Source organism: Macaca fascicularis, chromosome 17 (genome assembly GCF_037993035.2).
Source record: "Macaca fascicularis isolate 582-1 chromosome 17, T2T-MFA8v1.1".
Lineage (NCBI taxonomy): Eukaryota > Metazoa > Chordata > Mammalia > Primates > Cercopithecidae > Macaca > Macaca fascicularis.
Genome location: NC_088391.1, coordinates 65,465,313 through 65,485,155, shown reverse-complemented (window position 1 = coordinate 65,485,155; position 19,843 = coordinate 65,465,313). Strand labels below are relative to the sequence as shown.

General features: G+C 37.1%; 1 long non-coding RNA gene across 1 annotated transcript in view; it reads right to left on the bottom strand.

Annotated features, from left to right (window-relative positions):
* Positions 1–404: 404 nt before the first annotated feature.
* LOC135968028 (uncharacterized) overlaps positions 405–19,843 on the bottom strand; it is a 62,015-nt gene continuing 42,576 nt past the window's right edge. The window contains exons 2-3 of the long non-coding RNA XR_012426687.1: positions 11,500–11,674; positions 405–856 (exon numbers count right to left, since the gene is read on the bottom strand). This is a non-coding gene — a long non-coding RNA (uncharacterized lncRNA). The remainder of the gene's footprint in view (positions 857–11,499; positions 11,675–19,843) is intronic.

Sequence of the window (19,843 nt, the reverse complement as noted above, 5' to 3'; positions counted from 1 at the left end):
TCTGGACTCTTTCCTAAGGGCACTAAACCCATTCACGAGGACTCTGCACTGACTTAATTACCTCCCAAAGGGCCCCACCCCCTAACACCATCACTTTGGGGGTAAAGTTTTTACTATATGAATTTTGGGGTGAAGAAACACAAACATTCAAACCATAGCACCCACTCTGCATTCAGTCACACAATTCTTTTGCGATTTTCTATAATTCTCTTCAAGTATGATCATTAGTTGATAATTCAATGATTTCATAATATTTTTAAGTCATATTTACCACTCTCATTTCTCTTTTTAATTGTGAACTTTTCAAATAGCAAAAGCTACTATTTCTTCAACTTCCCATAATTTCTAAAAGACGTATTTTCCCTTATTGTCTCAACCAAAATTGATGACGACAATGGAACAAATCACAGCCTAAGATTATAAGTTTTATTTCAAATGCATGTAACATTCAGATTAACAAGACTTTAGATACATCAAAATTTTTCCAAATCTCATAAAAACAAGAGGGAAAACATAAATGCAATCATAGGATCTATTTTTCTTTAAACATTTAGCATGTTTTCTATGTGAACATAATATCCAACTTGCGGAACAGAAGATTTGTCACTTATAAATTACAAAAGTAGATAAATTTCTCAGGATCTGTATTTTCCTTTTTATTGTCACGATTTTGATGTCATAAAAGATACTCAGAAAATTTGACACGATTTTCCAGATGTTATAATAAATACTGCATGGAGTTAATATTTTTGCCTTTTGTTCAGGGGAGCTGAGTCTGTTTTCTCATTTTGTAATTTTTTCACTTAGTTGCAAGGCGAAGTCAAATTGCCAAAAGCTGAGACATATTTTGCAAGTTCTGAAAGAAAATCACATGAAATTGTTGAAAGGATATGAAATGCTAACATTATGAACTACATCTAAACTTAAACTGATGATTTGATCATTTGTCAAGAACAAAACTGGCTACCAAAAAATTCAAAAAAAGTGCATAGCCTGGACACACCTTCTCAGAATGCCCATTTTCCTCCCTGCAGGTCATTTAAAAAAAAACCCCACTGATTCATCCACTCAAATCTAGTCATTTCACCAAAACTACATATTTTGGTATACACTTTCCTCCCTCTATCTTCTCTTTCCTCAAGCAATGTAAACCACAGTGGGTAGCTATGGCTTCATTAAATGTCTGTTCAGCTACACAGAACTCAAAGAGGTGTGCTCAGAAACAGCCCCCTCACTCCAGCCTTTTTTCACAAATGATTCTCCTGGATCACCTTCCACTGGGCACAGTGACTTTTGCTGGTGAAGAGTAGTTGGAATAAAGATGAATTAAACTACGATAGAGTAAGCAATAAAGAATCTGTCTTAGAAAAGACTGCATGTATTACTCTGTCCTCATGCTGCTAAGAAAGTCTTTCGAAAGACTGGGTAATTTATAAAGAAAAAGAGGTTTAATGAACTCACAATTCCACATGGCTGGGGAGACCTTACAATCATGGCAGAAGGTGAATGGCACAGCTTACATGGCAGCAGGCAAGAAAAGAAGTACCAGCAGGGGAAACATCAGATCTTGTGAGAACTCACTTGCTATCACGAGAACAGTATGGGAGAAACTGCCCCCATGATTCAGTTATCTCCACTTGGCCCTGCCTTTGACATGTGGAAATTATTACAATTCAAGGTGAGATTTTGGTGGTGATACACAGCCAAACCATATCACTGGATATCTGCTTACCAAATTTATTCATTTTTTTGGTAGCCCATGTAAAATGCATTTCCCACCCTTCCTTAATTTTACCATAAGATTGAGAGTTAACCACATGAAGGTGGTCAGAAATTGTGTTTACCACTTTCGGGTATCTCCTATACAATTCTCCCATGGCTTTGCTCCATTGTATGGCTGCAACGGAGATGAGCTTCCAGGGCACATGTCAAATAGGATAGATTCATATGAAGAAATGAGCCTAGACTCCTGATTTATCACTTCAAGGAAAGCCATCCAATAGGAATATTCACATTGGACTGTTGCATGAGGAAAGGAAAAAAAAAAAAAAAACTTTTGAATTACATTAAGCTACCAAAATAAAGGGGTTATCTATCAGAGGCTCATGTGAGCTTAATTAATACAGAAATTTGTATTCTGAACACACCTTGCAATTTTGCTTCCATTGCAAAAATATAAAATAAGGGACATTGGTGTGGTGCTAGGATGTTGGCAGGAAAGTGATATCCAAGCTTGGAAAATTGAGACCTATGTTACGCAAGGACAAACCAATTAGTAAAGATCTTTCTGCTTCCAGAATGGCCAAACTAACCAACCCCTTAATCAGATAACAATGAAAAAGCAAACAATTGCCTGAATGCACTGGAGAGTAACAAAAGCAGGTAGATTCTGGAAAGGAATCAACTCTCCAAAGAAAAGAATGGTCCCAGGAAGATTTTTGTGGTTGTTAGCCCAAGAACAGGCCTTAGTGGGTAATGTGTAGTGTGACTAAAATTTTGACAGAAAACCCAGTCTTTCCAGCAGAAAGAGCAATGGATACATTTCAGGCAACAACGTTGCTGCAAAGTGAGGAGGAATCCTGGAAAGAAGAGATCCTAGAGCTGGAACCTCAAATCTATATATTAGCTCTGCCCAAATCTCTGGCTAATCACTGAACCATACATACAAAGGGAAGACTCTGAGTCCCATAACTAATGATTACAGAACTGAAATGTTATTTTAACTCCTTCCCAAGAGATGAAGTTTTAAGTTTGAGTCCAATTAAACTACTATTAAAACTACAACACATAGACCAAATAAAATAAAAATAAAAATCAAGATTTGGCAAAGCAATATGACAGTATGCAAAGTTTCCATACGAAACATTCAAAATATTCAGGATACAATTCAAAAGTACCCAAAATATAAAGAAACAAGCAAATGATAGCTCATTCTTAAAAGAAAAGATGGTCAATAGAGACTATGAGTTGACTCAGCTGCAGACAAGAAATTTAAAGCAGCTACATTAGTGAAGCTCAAAGATGGGAAGAATAATATGCTTGGAATGAGTGAAATTATAGAAAAGCTCAGTGAAGAAACAGATACTATAAAGATAATTTATGGAAATTCTGAAACAAAAAAGGATATCTGAAATTTTACAAATTCACTGGATGGTCTTAGAGGAAATGGGAGATTACAGAGTAGTCAGCATTGAAAATAGATCAATAAAAAATATCCGATCTAAAATCAGAAAGAATAACATTGAAAGAAAATGAAAATAGTCTCAGAAACCTATAGAATAACATCAAAAGGTAGAACATATGTGTCATTACAGTCTCAGCAGGAGATGAAAAATAGGGAAGAATAAAATATTTGAATAAATAATGGCCGGAATTGTCCTAAGTTTTGTGAAAGACATAAATTTGCAATTTGGCTTCCATTGCAAAAATATAAAATAAGGGACAAAGTTTGGTGATGCCCAAGAAAGATAAATGCATGTATAATGACATTTAGGCTTCTCCTAATCAAATTGCCAATCAAAGATAAAGAGAAAACCTCGAAAATAGTCAGCAAGAGATGACGCAGTTACCTACAGGGGAAGAGTAATTCGAACGACCTGACTTGCTATTACCATCAATGGAAACCAGAAGATGGAAACAACATCTTTAACATACTGAAGAAGTGCTGGGAGTGAGGGCTGAGGTGAGGGGGGATGGCAGTGGAGAGGATAGGAGCAGGGAGGACGTGGGGGAGAAGTTGTCAACTTAAAATTCAGTTAAATGAAGGCAAAATAAGGACATTTTCATATAAAAGTAAACTAAGAAAAAACATCTAGCAAAACCATCACTTATGATGGAATGGAAGGCAAACTACACGCATACTGAGCCCAAGACATAGGATAAGTGGTAGGAATGAATGAGGGTAATCTATACCTACTCTTGCTTTAATCTTTTAGCAAAGTATCGCAAGAAAAGTATAAGCTCAGGAGCAAGTTGACTCATTTGCAGACAAAAATGAAAGAGAATAGGAGAGCCCAGAAATTTAAGACCTTGAAAAATTAGAGCAGCAGGCTGGAATTTATGCAAGTGAGAAATACAATTCTATTTTGTTAAGCCACTGAGGATTTTCTGTAACAGCAGTAAGGCTTATCATAATTAATATAACTAATAAATTTTTTTATTTGAGGAATGTGTCTGTGTTCATGTGTAAATTAGGGCAAAGGGTTTACAAATTCTAGTTTGCTTATGCTGTGTAATTCTGTGACACTATTTTGTGTTTATTTAGTGCTTGTGTGAATTGGGACAACTTTATAAAACATTGTGATCATTTTCTTTTGCGAGTCATCATTTCAAATCACTGTTGTGTATGGAAAGATGCAGCTTAACATACATTGTTGATACAATATAATAAATGAAGAAGGAAATCAATCGCGCCTAAAATAAGAGCAAATAGTCATCTTAAAATGGACTTTTCATTTCGTCATCACCAATAGGCTAAAGGGAGCTTTTTTACAGGCTTGCCTGAAGAAACATTGATTCAAATGGAGGTCCAACTTTCTAAAAGAGTCATAAAGTGTAATGTTGAAAGCAGAGAAATGAACTTGTTTGCTGAAGTGGCAATTCCCTTTTTTCAAAGTTCTATAAAATTATTTATTTTTTAAATACAGTAAATAATCATTTTTATTCCTCCATATTAGCTCACTTTCTACATAATCCAAGCCCTGGACCTGTTGTTAAAAAAAAAAAAAAGTTATTTTAGAGTTTATAAAGACCTTTCTCCAAATAGAGACTTACTTAGTCCTCACTGTTCTATGAAGTTCATAAGCCAGAAAATTGTGCTAACCCATTATATAAAAAAGAGACATATGATCTTATCATTCAGTAGGACTCTAATTTCTAATTAATCAAATATTACCAGTTAAGTAAAAGGTCTGAATTCATGATAGACATGAAATAGTTTTATTTTTCTGTAAAGACTGCCCCACTTCCCCCACCAGGCAGCAAAAATAGCTCTCATATCAGGTCTAGTATTAAGAACTAATTTGGGCCGGGCGTGGTGGCTCAAGCCTGTAATCCCAGCACTTTGGGAGGCCAAGGCAGGCAGATCACCTGAGGTCAGGAGTTCGAGACCAGCCTGGCCAACATAAAGAAACCCCATCTCTACTAAAAGTACAAAAATTAGCCAGGCATGGTGGTGGGCACCTGTAATTCCAGCTACTCGGGAGGCTGTAGCAGGAAAATCGCTTGAACTCCGGAGGCAGAATTTGCAGTGAGCTGAGATCGCACCACCGCACTCCAGCCTGGGCGACAAAAGTGAGACTCCATCACAAAAAAAGAACTAATTTGGTGAAAAATCCCAGTCTCATCTCCTCTTATCTCCACAGCTCAAACTTTGTCCATGCTAAAAGAAACCTTTCTTGGAGAGAGGAGTAGAGATTTCTCTTATGGTCCTACCTCCTCTATGTTGGCAATGAGGAAAATTATGGAGAAAAGGCAAGAAGGTTTTGCCCTTAAATGGAAAAACAATCGTTAGGTTGTTCTTGTTTCTTCGGATTACATCAAATGTTCATTTATAGCTGGTCTATGACAGATATCAGAAGAGTCTCAAATATTTTGTTAAAACCCTGTGAGTTTTCCACCAAGGAAGATGTGACTGGGCCATGAAGTGCTTGACTCATCACTTTTGGATAACATGCTGCCTAGCAGCCCTGGACATGGTAAGTTTGATTGAACAGGGGACAGAGTAGCAAGACACATGGTATGGAGAGTGGAGGTATGAGGGGAAGCCCTTGCCCCCATCCAAATTGGAAGTAGATGGAGCAAATATGGATTTTCCTAGTGGATCCCAGCCATTGCTGAGTGCTGAAACAAAATTTCTATTTGAATGAAAAATCCCAAATTTGTAATACTAAGTAAGATATTTTAATTCCTTTTAAACTGTTTTTTCATTTTTTTCAAAAAGATATTTCAAAGTGCTAAACTAGAAAACGCAATATTTTAAAATATTTCTGGTGATGACCAATAAATTCAGAAATGGGAATTCATAAAAGCTTCATATATACATATTTTAATATTTATATTATTATCAAATATTAGAAAAAGTTATATCTGATACACTAACAGGAAAAAACAATTTGTGAACATGTTTTGTTTTATATGACAATAATTATATACTGATTGCAAACAATGGTATACGTAATATGAATATACTAATATAGTTAATAATGTATTGCATATTTTACATTCAGAAAACCTTCTATTTTCAGGCCATGAGTTAACAGTATCTACTATTTATATAACACTTTTATAGATCATATGAGTAATTCTTTTTTAGAAAAAAAAATTACTCCATTAACTTGTGTTACAATTTTGTAAGGAAAGGATTATCACCTCCATTTTCAACTGAGATCGTTGAGACTGTAAGTAACTCGCACAAGGCCACATATTCTGATGAGTAGCTCAACTCAGGATTTCAATGTGTACTTTTTGACATGAAATTCTGTTCCTTCACCACTTTTGTATCTTACTTTCAGATGAGTGGAACAGACTAGCCTGTTCTGAAATGCATTTCAGTTCTTGGCACATTTGTTCAAGAAATATTTATTGAAAATATTTTGCTAAACTAGGCACTAGGCAAATAAAGAAAATAGTGAGAAGTTTACAGTTGTGTTATACCAATTTGAACAAATCTGAGAAGCCTATCTAAGTCCATGCCTCATTTCCCCATCCGGGGAGAGCCTCCATCAACATTTTCATCCAACGGAAGGACCGTGAAACTGATAGACTATCAGACTTGTAGATGAATCTTGGCATTGTTATTTACTATTAGCATGACTAGATTTTTACTTTGCAATATACTTCATTTGTAAAATGGTGCTATGGACACCCACCTTATTTAAAGGCTAGAAGTAATATTTACAAATAACAATGGTGTTAAGAACATATACTTTATTTAAAGTTTAGGAGTAATATATACAAATCACCTCTTATAGTGCCTAACATATCACTTGATAGATCCTCAAACATTAGTAGACATTATTATTGTTGTTATTATTGTATTAAGAGTGTAATGGTAAGTTGTTGCATAACAAAACATCTCCAAACTTCATTGCTTAAATAACAAACTTTTTCAAATTGACACATTATAATTGTACCTATTTATGGGGAGTACAATTTGATGTTTGAATATATGTATATACTGCATAAAAATCAAAACAGGGTAGTTAGTATATCCATCACCTCATGCCAAATTTTTTTCTTTTTTAATGATTATGTGGATTGGCCTGGCAATTTCTCAGGGCTAGCTGAGCTGGAGCTAGTTTGTTCAAAATTGCCTCACTCATGTGGTTGGCAGTTGGCACTTTATTGGTTTAGGAGATCCTCAACTTGGATGACTTCTTTCTGCTCCATATAATGTCTCATGCTGTGGCAGGATAGTATAAGCTTCTTCACATGAATGTCTTAAGGTTCAAAATGGGAACAAGTGTGCAAGCCCCAGTACAGAAACACTTTCCAAGACTCTGCTCACTTCCTGTTTGCTAATATCTCATTAGCCAGAGCAAATCGCCAGGCAGATCACAAGGGTCATGAGTCAGTGTGGGAAGACGCTAACCAAAGACATGGATGGAGGGTATAAAATAACTAGCAGACATTTTTACAATCTACCAAAATTTCTTTCTTTTCTTTCTTTCTTTCTTTTTTTTTTTTTTTTGAGATGGAGTTTCACTCTTGTCATCCCAGGCTGGAGTGCAATGGCACGATCAACTTTCTGCAACCTCTGCCTCCCAGGTTCAAGTGATTCTCCTGCCTCAGCCTCCCAAGTAGCTGGGATTACAGGCATCCACCACCATGCCCAGCTAATTTTTGTATTTTTAGTAGAGGCAGGGTTTCACCATATTGGTCAGGCTGGTCTCAAACTCCTGACCTCAGGTGATCCACCGCCTAGGCCTCCCAAAGTGCTGGGATTACAGACACGAGTCACTGCACCAGGCCGACAATCTACCAAAATTTCTAAATATCAACTTTCCTTAGAACTCATGGCACAAATTGTAAGGCAGCCTCATAATTTAACACCTGGTTTATTTCATTCATTTCATTTGGCATGGATACGTCTCATTTTCTCAACTCTAATTCTGCTTTCTATTGAATAATGTTATTCTGAGTTCGTAATATGTTTGTGTCCTTCTATATACCTATGACTCATTTCTTTCAAAAATAGATAAAAATGCATGAATGATTTTTCTACTTGGATACAGAAATAGGTAAATATATAATATCTGTCTTCAAAGCTATGTCACATTGATAAGACTTAAAGCATTTCCCTAACATCTGCTGCTTGTGACTGTGCTATGGGTCTTGTTGCTATTTGAAGAATGGCACTCTTGTGCTGTAGACAGCAATTTTGCTCCAACTAAGTCACCTGTCCTTGACTACCACACACTAGCACATTCTCTAGCTTACAGGTGTTCCTCAGCTCTCTGCTGTGATGTTACATTGCTTTGGGCTATGATTCAGTGAATTCTTCAAATGCATCCTGGGGCACTCATGCTCAACCAATGTCCTGTGGCTTAATCTAAGCTACTTTTCAGTGTACTTTATTCCTTTATCACTCATAAACTTAACAGGTCTGCGCCCAGCAAGGGTGAATTTCCAATATTTAAGAACTTGCTTGCTGAAAGCTTTGCCAACCAAATGTTATGAGGAGCAATTTATGAAAAGCAAGAATAGAATTTACCCAAATAACTAAATGAGGCATTTATAAATGTTCTGGTCACATAAATAAAAGTGGATATTTTCACATCACACAGGTGAAAAACTATAAACCATTAAGTTCTGGACCAAAATCAACTGTTCCTGTCTCCTCAGGGATGCAGTGACATATAAATTTCAGGGATAATTTAAACAATAAGATTACCAGCTTTTTGGGTGTGATGTTGTTCCCCAAAGCTCAACTAACAAACATGATCTTAAGTAAAAAACTGCTTCTTTCTGGAAGACTGCTGCATTATTTATAGTCTCTGAAACAGTGATGACTTTCCCTTTTGTGTTGATTTATTTTAAATTTGAAGCACTTTACTCTGAGCATGACCCAAGCTTCCTCTGTTACATGCGTTGATTCGACTCCTGTTTTACTGTTGCAAGTATTGCCCTGTCCAGGCATACCTGGGCTGCTTCGAAGCACAAGAGGTCAATCAAGAGGGACTGGCTGGAGTGACAATAAAAGGGAAAATTGCCTCAGGTTTGTATACCCACCCTGAAAGTTATCAAAACAAGCCAAATATTCTTGTTTTAGTCACAGGAGCTGAGCTCCCTCCACCTTAGCACTTGTGGTCTTAAACTGCTGCACCTGCATCTGGCCTGTCATGAACAGAAGAGATTTGACTTTATCTTTTTTTGTGAAGTCAAAAGCACCTTCACCATCCGTTTCATTTCTACCGGTAAGGCAGATGTGCTACACATTCTTCCCAAGAGTATTTTAATTCATTTGGATGACTCCCAAGCAAGCTAGCCTTGCTCTGTTTTTGTTTGTTTGTTTGTTTAAATAGCCCCCTTCAGTCTTAATTCTTCCTGTATACCATACCACCAAATCTTTCAAACTCCTCAATATCGTTGATTCTAAGAGATCCACTGGATCTCCAGGCTAATAGATTCTTATGCGTGAGGATAGCTCACGCATAAGAATATGCGTGCTTCTCAATATTATCATGCAGTTTTGCTTCTCCTGCCTGAAATCCTGCTGTACCTCTAAGGGCCAAACTGATGCCTTACTCACTTTTCTCAGTCATTAATCTGTAAGATGGTTTTATAGATTAAAATGCCTTTGCTCCTTCAGTAATTACATTACATTGGATGAGATTTAAAATGGACTCCTTATAGCAATATAAGGCACCCTTGGGGCCCTATATGCATGTTCCCCTGAACCCCATCTCTAGATCCTGCTCTGCCCTCTCTCCTCATACATCATTCTCCTTTTCCCATACAGTCTTCACCTCTTCCTCCATCATTTCTTGTTTTTCTTTGCTTCCTGCTTTCCGTCTTGTTTCCTACTCCTCACCTCCCTCTACTCATTAGGGTTTCCTCTCGGCAGAGATTTTTGTAGAGCATATCCTTTTTCTGTATGTCGGTCTATGTGTGTCTGTGTGCAGGCATGTGGATGCAAGTGCGAGAGCGTGTCAGGAATGAGCACAGTGGGGAGAAGAGATGGAGAAGATACAGTCATTGAGGCAGAAGTCTAGCTCAAAGTTTCATAAGTGAGAGGATTTGAGTATCCTTGCCTAAAGGAATCAAAGGAACCTACGTTCACAGCTAAGAATGAAAAGAAATTCCTTTCAGCTGTAACTCAGAATCTTCAAATATTTAGTGCAATGTGTATTTGTCCCTCCGAGACTCTTAAATACAGAACATTTTCGATGATGTAAAAAGCATAATTTACTTAAGTAATGATTACTTAATGACTTCTGTAAGGTACATTTTATATGATGTTGCTCACATTTTCTATTTTCTTTATTTGGGCCGCAGCCGTACCCGCCTGATCTGTCATGTGCATTTTCAATGAGGCTCCCTGAGGTTCTTACAGTGATGAATAAAGGAATCTGCACATTTGTACTACACAGTCTTCACTGATTTAATGAGAGCCATGCCAGTGGTACTAAATCAAGCCTATCATTTCCAAAAGGCTTTGATTTTCAGGCATTAATACCAATTACCATGTTGTTGTTGACAAGACAATGAGATATCCAGGATAACATTGGTCACAATTATATTTACTGAAAGGAGAGGACTAATGTGGACCCCGGTATAGTATTAGCTTTTTTTTTTTAAGGAGAAGATTTTTCTGGAGGGGAAAAAAAAAAAAAAAAAAAAAAAAACTGAAGGAAAAAAACCTTTTAGCTTCCAATGAAAATGGAACATATCTGTACTTTGATTTTTCATTTCATTCAAACCAGACTTGGTAGAACTCAGCAGGGTGGTGCCAGGGACATTCTCCAATTTCCTGGTCTTGTTCTACAGCAGCATATTAAGCTTTTGGAAACATCAATCAGGAGACAGAAAATTGATTTTTCAGCTTTTGAGGTAAGAACAAAAGGTACAGTATTGTCTTTTTTATTTCCTGTGTTTTTTCCTCCCAACCTACTACCTGCTGTTTTGTTCCTTCCGTCCTTCCCCTATAGATTCCACAATCCCCACGTGCCATCTGCTTACTGCTGCTCTCTTTTCTCATTCCAGGATTCAATACTGAGGTCCTTATATGATTGACCATTCATTCATTCATTCAATCAGTGGTTAATTGAACATATAAGCATATATTGTTTGGGGTGTTCTTATTATATTAATATTCACATAATTTGTATAATTTCATGAAATAAAAGCGCAACTGTTTTACAATGTTGTGGGCATATAGCAGACATCACTATAAAACTGTTTCTTATGATGGGAAGCTTGCCAAAGATGGCAATAATGAAAGCTGGAACTTAAGAGAAATTCGGTGTAGTGTGAGAAATAAAGAAGTGAAGCTATTACTTGCTGGGATCAGTTGTTTTTCTTCTTCCTCTGAAAGCTGGTCTGCAAAGTTTGCTTCAAGAAAATTCAGTAGGTCCACAGCTTCCAGATCCATTTCGTCTTCCAGTGGGCTTCCTTTGTCAGGAGCTCAGCCAAGGTGGGAGAGAGCGAGCTACTCACCTGAGCTGTCAGGTGTCTGCGTAGCAAATTAAGGCAACAAGTCAAAAAAGTGAAAAAGCCGAAGTTTTGATCACTTACTGTGATGGTATAAGCAATAGTCTAAAACCAGAGGAAGTACCGACTCTCCCTGTTCCGTTTTCACCTATGGGACAATGCACAAATTAAGGGTCAGGTGGATCCGCATAGACTTGGGGGTCATCTCACTGTTAAGGGAGCCCCTAATAAAAGACTTACACAGTTTTATAGACTCTGCAGTTAGGAGAGAGGGCAAGGGCTGAGGGTTATGAGTGGAAAAGTACTGAGTCCTGAGTCAGAGTTGGGGAAAGTGTCTTCAAGGTTTTCCCTTCTGCCTCCTATAAGGGGTCCTTGGCAGAGGCAACTGAAGACCTCTACTGCAGGCCTCAAATAAAGAGACCTAGGAATGAAAGCACCTGGGCTAGGACTGTAAATATGTGAAACAGCATGACCTGCCAGAGGGACACGAGTCCTTATCGCAATTCCTCTCAGAAACTAATGCACTGGCTTGCACCACCCATGCTGTGAGGAGGCAGCTTCCTCCTGAACGTCCTGCCAGGTAAAGCCTTTATAATTACCTATGGCCAGGTATGAAAAATCACACATATGTTTTTAACCATGAGCTAAAACCCTCATTCTTTATTTTTCATTTCTGGCCTAGAAAGTAGAGAAAAAGCAACAGAAGCAAAATTTGTGTGTAGATTTGAAGAAGTCCCAGAGCACGAAGAGAGAAATTAAAAATTAATCGTCAATGGGTTTGAGAGATGGAAGTATAGCATCCCTGCCCCAATACCATAGTTTCAATAAAGATTTTTTTTTGTAATTAGAAAATAGATTTCTTTCACTCTAGCTGAAGCATTCAAAGGGAAAACAGAACAGACAGAGATGTGAAGAATTGCAGTCTCTTACGTGAAAAAGTTCTTTCTAACTGCATTCCACTCCCAGCAGATCCTAATCTCTTGAACTATCTCCATTGCTAAGTTGTCTGTTTGATTTCATCTTCTCAAAGATGGAGGACACGGATGGACAGAAATGTGTAGCATCATGAGAGAACATCAGTTTTGGAGTTAGCCCTGCAATTCTTGGACGAGTAACTGAATGTGAGTCTCAGTTTCCTCACCTGTACAATGATGACAGGAATACTGAACCGATAAACCTACAGGACAGTTCTCTGGTGGCTTTAGAATGACCCAGTTCTCTCCCTGTTCTTCCTTATGTTTCTCAAGAGTAACTGTAGAGAGTTCTGGGAATGCAATAACCTGAGATAGGGAGGAACTGCCTGAAACAGCCCAGGCCTTATTTCTGTCCCTGTCTCTCCTAGGGAATGTATCATTTTGAGTTAGGGAGAAACTGCCCTGGATAGTCCAAGCTTTGTTCCTGTCTCCTGTGGAAGTGGGATATCCATCAAAGCTTTCCCCAGTGAGTCATGTTGCTCCTGAGGAGTAGAAGGCAAGGTGAGCTGTCCTATGGGGTCCCTCAGTTGTGGTGCAACTGGAACATGTACAACCAAGACTTTATCTTCCCCAGACAGCTTCCTTGAGCCTCGGGGGTCTGGCTCACAACGGATCCTAGGCTTCTTTTGTCCCTGTTGCCTATCTGTAAATAATAAATCCACTTCTGAAAACTTGTGTGTGAGTGTGCTCTGTCTCACAGAACTCAGATAAGTTGGTAACCAGTATGCAGTGAACCTGCTGCAAAATACCTACCTCGGAGTGGAGAATAGAGGAGATGATGAATGTGTCTCTCACGTTGTACCTAGTTATTTAATGATAGCTTTTGACCTTTTGGAAAATAATTCTTCAGTTCCTGAAGTACCAAGTACATTGTTACGTGAAAACTTTTTAGCCATATATTATGAGCATAAGTGGCAAGAAAGAGATAGGAGAAGAGAGGATAAACTTATGTTTCATCCAAACTTAAAAATTATTTTTCAGAATTCATGTTTTAAGAGCTCTATGGTGATCTTGAGGCTACAGTTAGAGACAGGGTTAGGTGGGAATGTCTGCCAATATCACTAGCCATCGGCTTTAGAAACTCTAAACACAGGGTATAGCAATACCCAATACTTAAATCAAAATAAAAATGCAGTAACCTGCAAAATAAATGGATGACATCTGATGGTATTTTTTCTTTATATTGACTACTTTGATGCTTTTTAAAGAGCAATATTAAATACCAAATTCTTTTGAAAAAATAATTCTTTTTGCTTTGCTGATGTGTAGGAATGTGTTTAGTCTTTCTCACTGGGGATTCAACCAAAAAAGGGTCCAAATCCTTTCCCCTGACTTTTCTTTCCCACACTCCACTCTAGATGCTATGCTTAAATGTCCATTATTTAAAATACTTTAGTGCAATTCTGGTTTCAGGCAAGATTGAAAAAAACTGTATCCTGCTTCTCTCACTGAACGCAAATATAAACATGACAGAATTCATGGAGCTGCTATCTGAGGACTCTGAAAAGTAGATGGTAGCAGGCAAATTGGAAAAGGAGTTCAGAATTCAAAGTACCTTCAAATCAGCAAGAAGTTTTTATTCCCCATTCTCCACTTATCATCTCCTGGGTTGAAATCAAAGCCAGCCAGGTGTGGACAGAAAAAGCTTTAGGTGGTATCCTCATGTTCTGGTCAGAGGAGCAAGAAAGAGCTGAGGGAGCGTGAAGAAAATCCCTCGTTTTCTTTTCTGTTATTCTCTTGTGTCTCAGTACCCAGAAAATCAAGTTGCAACAGGACAGCCACAGAGGCTGGGTATGTGTGGAAATCTCTGAGAGTGGAGAATCCTTTCCCACCAGAGCACCTATGGTCCCCAGATCAGAGGCAGAATGCCTGCTGGTTTTTCCTCTCTGTCCTCTCACCACCTGACCCCAGATCTGCAGCCATAACTGCAGGAAGTAAATGATAGGGTGGAGAAACTAACGCCTCATACTTTCGGCTATAAGAGGTAAAATGGGGATCCCAGTGAACCATAAAGTGTCGAGGAGATCCTGGTGAGGAGGGATCTCAAAAGAGGTATCCCATAAAGTGGCGTATACATTTCTGGGCTCATCTCTGCATGGATTAGACCCTACATAGAATGGCAAAGGCTTTAAGAGGAGAAATATGCGCTAGAACACTTCCAAGGACACAGAAATGGAGGTCCTTGCCAAATAACAGTGCAAAGATTGAAAACTGACCTCATATTGAAACCACAGAACATAGAAAGCAACCCCTAGAATAAGAAAATAAAGAGTTATAGCAAGTAATCCAACAAAAGATATAGAGATATAAAAGAGTACTGATTAGTAATAAAAAGGCGGAAAAATAGGAAAAAGTAAACAAAGGACATATGGGACAATTAGAAAACAAATAGCAAACTGGTTGGAACGCTGAGGTGTGAGGATTACTTGAGTCCAGGAATTCAAGACCAGCCTGGGCAACATAGGGAGATCTCCTCTCTACAAAAAATAAAAGTACCCTAGCATGGTGGTATGTGCCTGCAGTCCCAGCTACTTGGAAAGTTGAGGTGTGAGAATCACTTGAGCCTGGGAGATAGGCTGCAATGAGCCATGATCAAGCCATTGAACTCCAGCCTAGTGACAGAGCAAGACTCTGTCTCAAAAATAAATAAATAAATAAAATAAAGCAAATTGACAAATCTGAATCTTATCATATTAGTAATTGCATTAACTGTAGATGAATTAAACTCCCAATAAAAATAATAAATCATTAGCTTAAAAAGCATGACACAATTTACTGCCTATAAGAAACTCACCTGAAATATAAGAATACAAATAGGTTAAAAGTAGAAGGATGAAAAAGGATACACCATGCTAACACTAATCAAAAGAAAGCTAGAGTAGCTACATTAATGTCAAACAAAGTAGATGAGGAAACAATGAACATTTCTAGTGATAAAGAGGAATATTGCATAATGATTAAAAAGTTAATTCAACTGGAAGACAAAAATAAATAAATCATAGACATGCCTGCATCTAAAACAGAGTCTCAAAATACATGAGAAAAAAACTATTCGAATAGAAAGCAGAATAGACTGATTCACAATTATAATTCAACATTCCTCCCTCCATGATAGACAAAGCAAATAAGGAGAAAATCAGCAAGAGTTTACAAAAAATGGAACAATCAACCAACTGTATCTAATTGACATTTATAGAACACTTTATCCAACATTAAATATACATATTATTTTCCAGTGTCCATGATACATTCACCAAGATAGACCATAGCAAAGTCATGAAACAAGCCTGAACAATTTTTAAATAATTTATGTCATATATAGTCTGAATATGATGAGATTAAACTAAAAAATATTAATAGAAATATAGCTGATAAATCTCCAAACACTTGAGAATTAAACAGCACATTTATCAATAATTTATGGTTCAAAAAGGAAGTCTCAAGAGAAATAAGAAAATATTTTAAAATTAACAAAATTGAACACACAACATATCACATGTGAGACACAACTAAATGAGCACTTAAAGGGAAACTTATAGGACTGTATGCTTATAATAAAAAGGAGAAATATCACAAATCAGTGATTGAAGTTTTGCCTTGAGAAACCAGAAAAAAAAGCAAAAAACATTTGATGTGAGCAGATGAAAGAAAATCTTGAATTGAAAGAAAAGAATTAAATTCAGAAATATATATAAACAATACATAATGAGAAGAGGAGTTATTCCAGGAATATAAGGCTGATTGAATGTCTGAAATCAATTAATATAATACAACAAACTAACAGACAAAAAGAAAAAAAAATGTCAACTGATGCAGAAAAATCATTTGACAAAATCTAACACCCATTCTTGATTAAAAACTTTCAGTAAACTAAGAGTATAAGGGAATCTTGACCTGATAAGAAGCATTCAGAAAAACTCACAGCTAATATTACACATTTGGTGAAACGCTGAACGTTTTTCCCCTAAAATCAGAAATAACAAAGAAAGCATGTGGATTCTCAATACTACTGTGATATGCAAAATAAAGGTCCCCCCAAGATGTTCATGGCCCTAATCCTCCCAAATTATGCTTATGTTAGGTTATATGACAGAGGAAAATTAAGGTAGCAGATGGAATTAATATTGCTAATGAGCTAATTATGAGATAGGAAGATTATCCTGTGTTATCCCAGCAGGTTCAATATAATCATGAGGCTTCTTTTAAGTGGGAGAGGGAAGCAAATAAGTCAGTTAGAGAAAAATCTGAAGATGCTACATTGTTAACTTCAAAGATGAAAGGGGTCTATGAACCAAGGATTGTGAGCAGAAAACTGACTCACTCCTGCAGCCCCCAGAGAGGAAGACAGCCCTGCCAATATCTTGATTTTAGCTACATTAGACCCATTTCAGATGTCTGACCTCCAAAACTGTAAGATAATAGATAATGTTGTTTTAAGCCACTAAGATTGTGACAATTTGTTACAGCAGCAATAGGAAACCAATGTAACTGCTATCAACATAGTAGTTAAAGATCAAGCAGGCAAAATAAGGCAAGAAAAAAAGATATATACGCTTGAATGGAAAAAATTAAAATGTCCCTATTTTTAGATGAGATAATGGTCTATGGAGAAAATCCTAAGAAAATCTTAAGGGAGGTCTATTAAGAAATTTCCAGAACCAATAAGTGAATTTAATAAGTTTTGAAAATATAAAGTCAACATAACATGTTATTTAGGAATGGATCAAAAATTAAGAAAAATTAAAGTCAACACTAGAATCAACTCTATAGTAACATTGAACAAGTACAAATCAAATTTGAAAAATATGTAACATTTACAATACCTTAAGGTGTTTTTGGAAATATTGAGGTATAAATCTAACAAAACATGGCAAGATTTATATGCAGATGACTTCAAAACATTGATAAAAGAAATCAAAGAAGACTGAAGAAAACAAAGAGACACACCCTATTTATGGAATAGAAGACTCCATAAACAGTAGGACTCAATGGAAGATTCAATATAGTTAAGATGTCAATTCTTTCCAAATTGATCCACAGATTTAATGCAATTTTGCATTAATTTTGGAAAGTCAAAATATCAGCAAGAGTTTTGTTTTTTACATAGAGAAACTTATTTTAAATCTTACATGGAAAGGCAAAGGGAAAGCCAGTTTTGAAAGAATGTATTTGGAGTACTCACACCATCTGATTTCAAGACTTTGTATAAAGCTTCAGTAGTCAAGGTAGTGTGGAACTGGCTAAAGTATAGCACATAAATCATTCAAGCAGAACAAATGATCTAGAAATAGACTCACACTTTTTGTCAAAGTTCCACAGCCAATTCAATGGAGAAAAAATACTCTTTTCAACAGTGATGGAAGAAATGTATATTCATGTCTTAGTCAGTTCCGTCTGCTGACACCATTCTACAGACTGGGTGTTTTCAACAGAAGACATTTGTTTCTCTCAGTTCTGGAGGCTGGGAAGTCCAACATCAAAGTGCTAGAAGATTTGATTCCTAGAGAGAGCCCTCTTCTTGGCTTGCAGAAGGCTGCCTTCTTGCTATGTCTTCATATGGTGAGAAGGGGGAGCAAGCTCTGGTCTCTCTTCCTCTTTTTATAAGAACACTCAGCCAGACATGGTGGTTCACACCTGTAATCCCAGCACTTTGGGAGGCTGAGGCAGGCAGATCACCTGAGGTCAGGAATTCAAGACAAGCCTGACCAACATGATGAAACCCAATCTCTACTAAAAATACAAAAAGTAGATGGGTGTGGTGGTGCACGCCTGTAATCCCAGCTACTAGGAAGGCTGAGACATGAGAATCACTTGAATCCAGGAGGTGGAGGTTGCAGTGAGCAGAAATCGCTCCACCACACTCCAGCCTAGGTGACAGAGGGAGACCCCATCTCAAACAAAACACTACTCTCATCATGGGGGCCCCACGCTCATTGTCTCACCTAAACCTAATCACCTCTCCAAGGCCCCACCTTCAAATACCATCACATTGAGGGATCAAATATTCAGTCTATAACAATCCATATCACCCTCAAAAAAAGAACCTTGTTACCTAAAAACTAAAAAAGAATTAACATAAAATATATCACAGATTTAAATGTAAAACCTAAAAATAAAAATCTTCTAATATGAAACACAAGATAAAAATTTTTATGACCTGGGAATAGGCTTGTATCTAGAATATATTTTTTATACTCTCAAAGCTCAATAATAAGAAATCAACAACTCGAGCTGTTAAAAAAAAAAAAAAAGGGTAAAAGACTTGAAAAAGTACTTTATCAAAGAAGGTATTATGATGGCAAATAAGTAGATGAAAAGATGTTGAACATCCTTAGCCATTAGGAAAATACAGATTAAAACTATTTTGAATACCACTACAGATCTATTAGAATGACCAAATTTTTAAAAATCTCACAATAACATGTGCTGGGGAGGATGAAGAGCACTTCAAACTTTGCATATTGCTGGTTATTAACTGAGTGTTTTTATTCCCCAATCCAAATTCATATGATGAAGCCCTAATGCCAATATGGTTGTATTTGAAGATGATTGAGGTCTCCAAGGAAGAAATTAAGGTTGAATGAGATCATAAGGGTGTTGCCTAATCCAATGGGACTATTATCTCTTAAGAAGAGACACCAGGGAGCTACTTGTGAGGATACACTTAGAAGGTAGCTGTCTGCAAGCCAGGAAGAGAGCCTTCATCAGAAACCAAATTGGCCTGATGGCCAGTTGGACTCCCAGACTTCAGAACTGTGAGAAAATAAACTTGTGTTATTTAAGACACAGTCTGTGGTATCCTATGTTATGGGAGCCTGAGCTAATACATGGTTGTGATATAAAATGGTGCAGCCACTTCAGGAAACAGTTTTGGCTGTATCTTACAAAGTAAAATGTACTCTTACCACGTGACCCAATGATTCGACTCTTAGGTGTTTACCTCCTAGAGAAATGAAGAGTTATGCCATATAAAACATCTGTGTATGAATGATTATAAGAGCTCTATTCTGGTTCAAAGTTGGAAATAACCCAAATATCCTTCGAACAATGAACAGATGAACAAACTGATACATCTGTACAATGGAATAATACTCAGCAATAAAAAGGAATATGCCATGTATACACCCAGCATCACGGATGAATCAAAGACATTAAGCTCAATAAAAGAAGCCAGTTTCCATATGTTACATACTATTAATATATGATTCCACTTATAT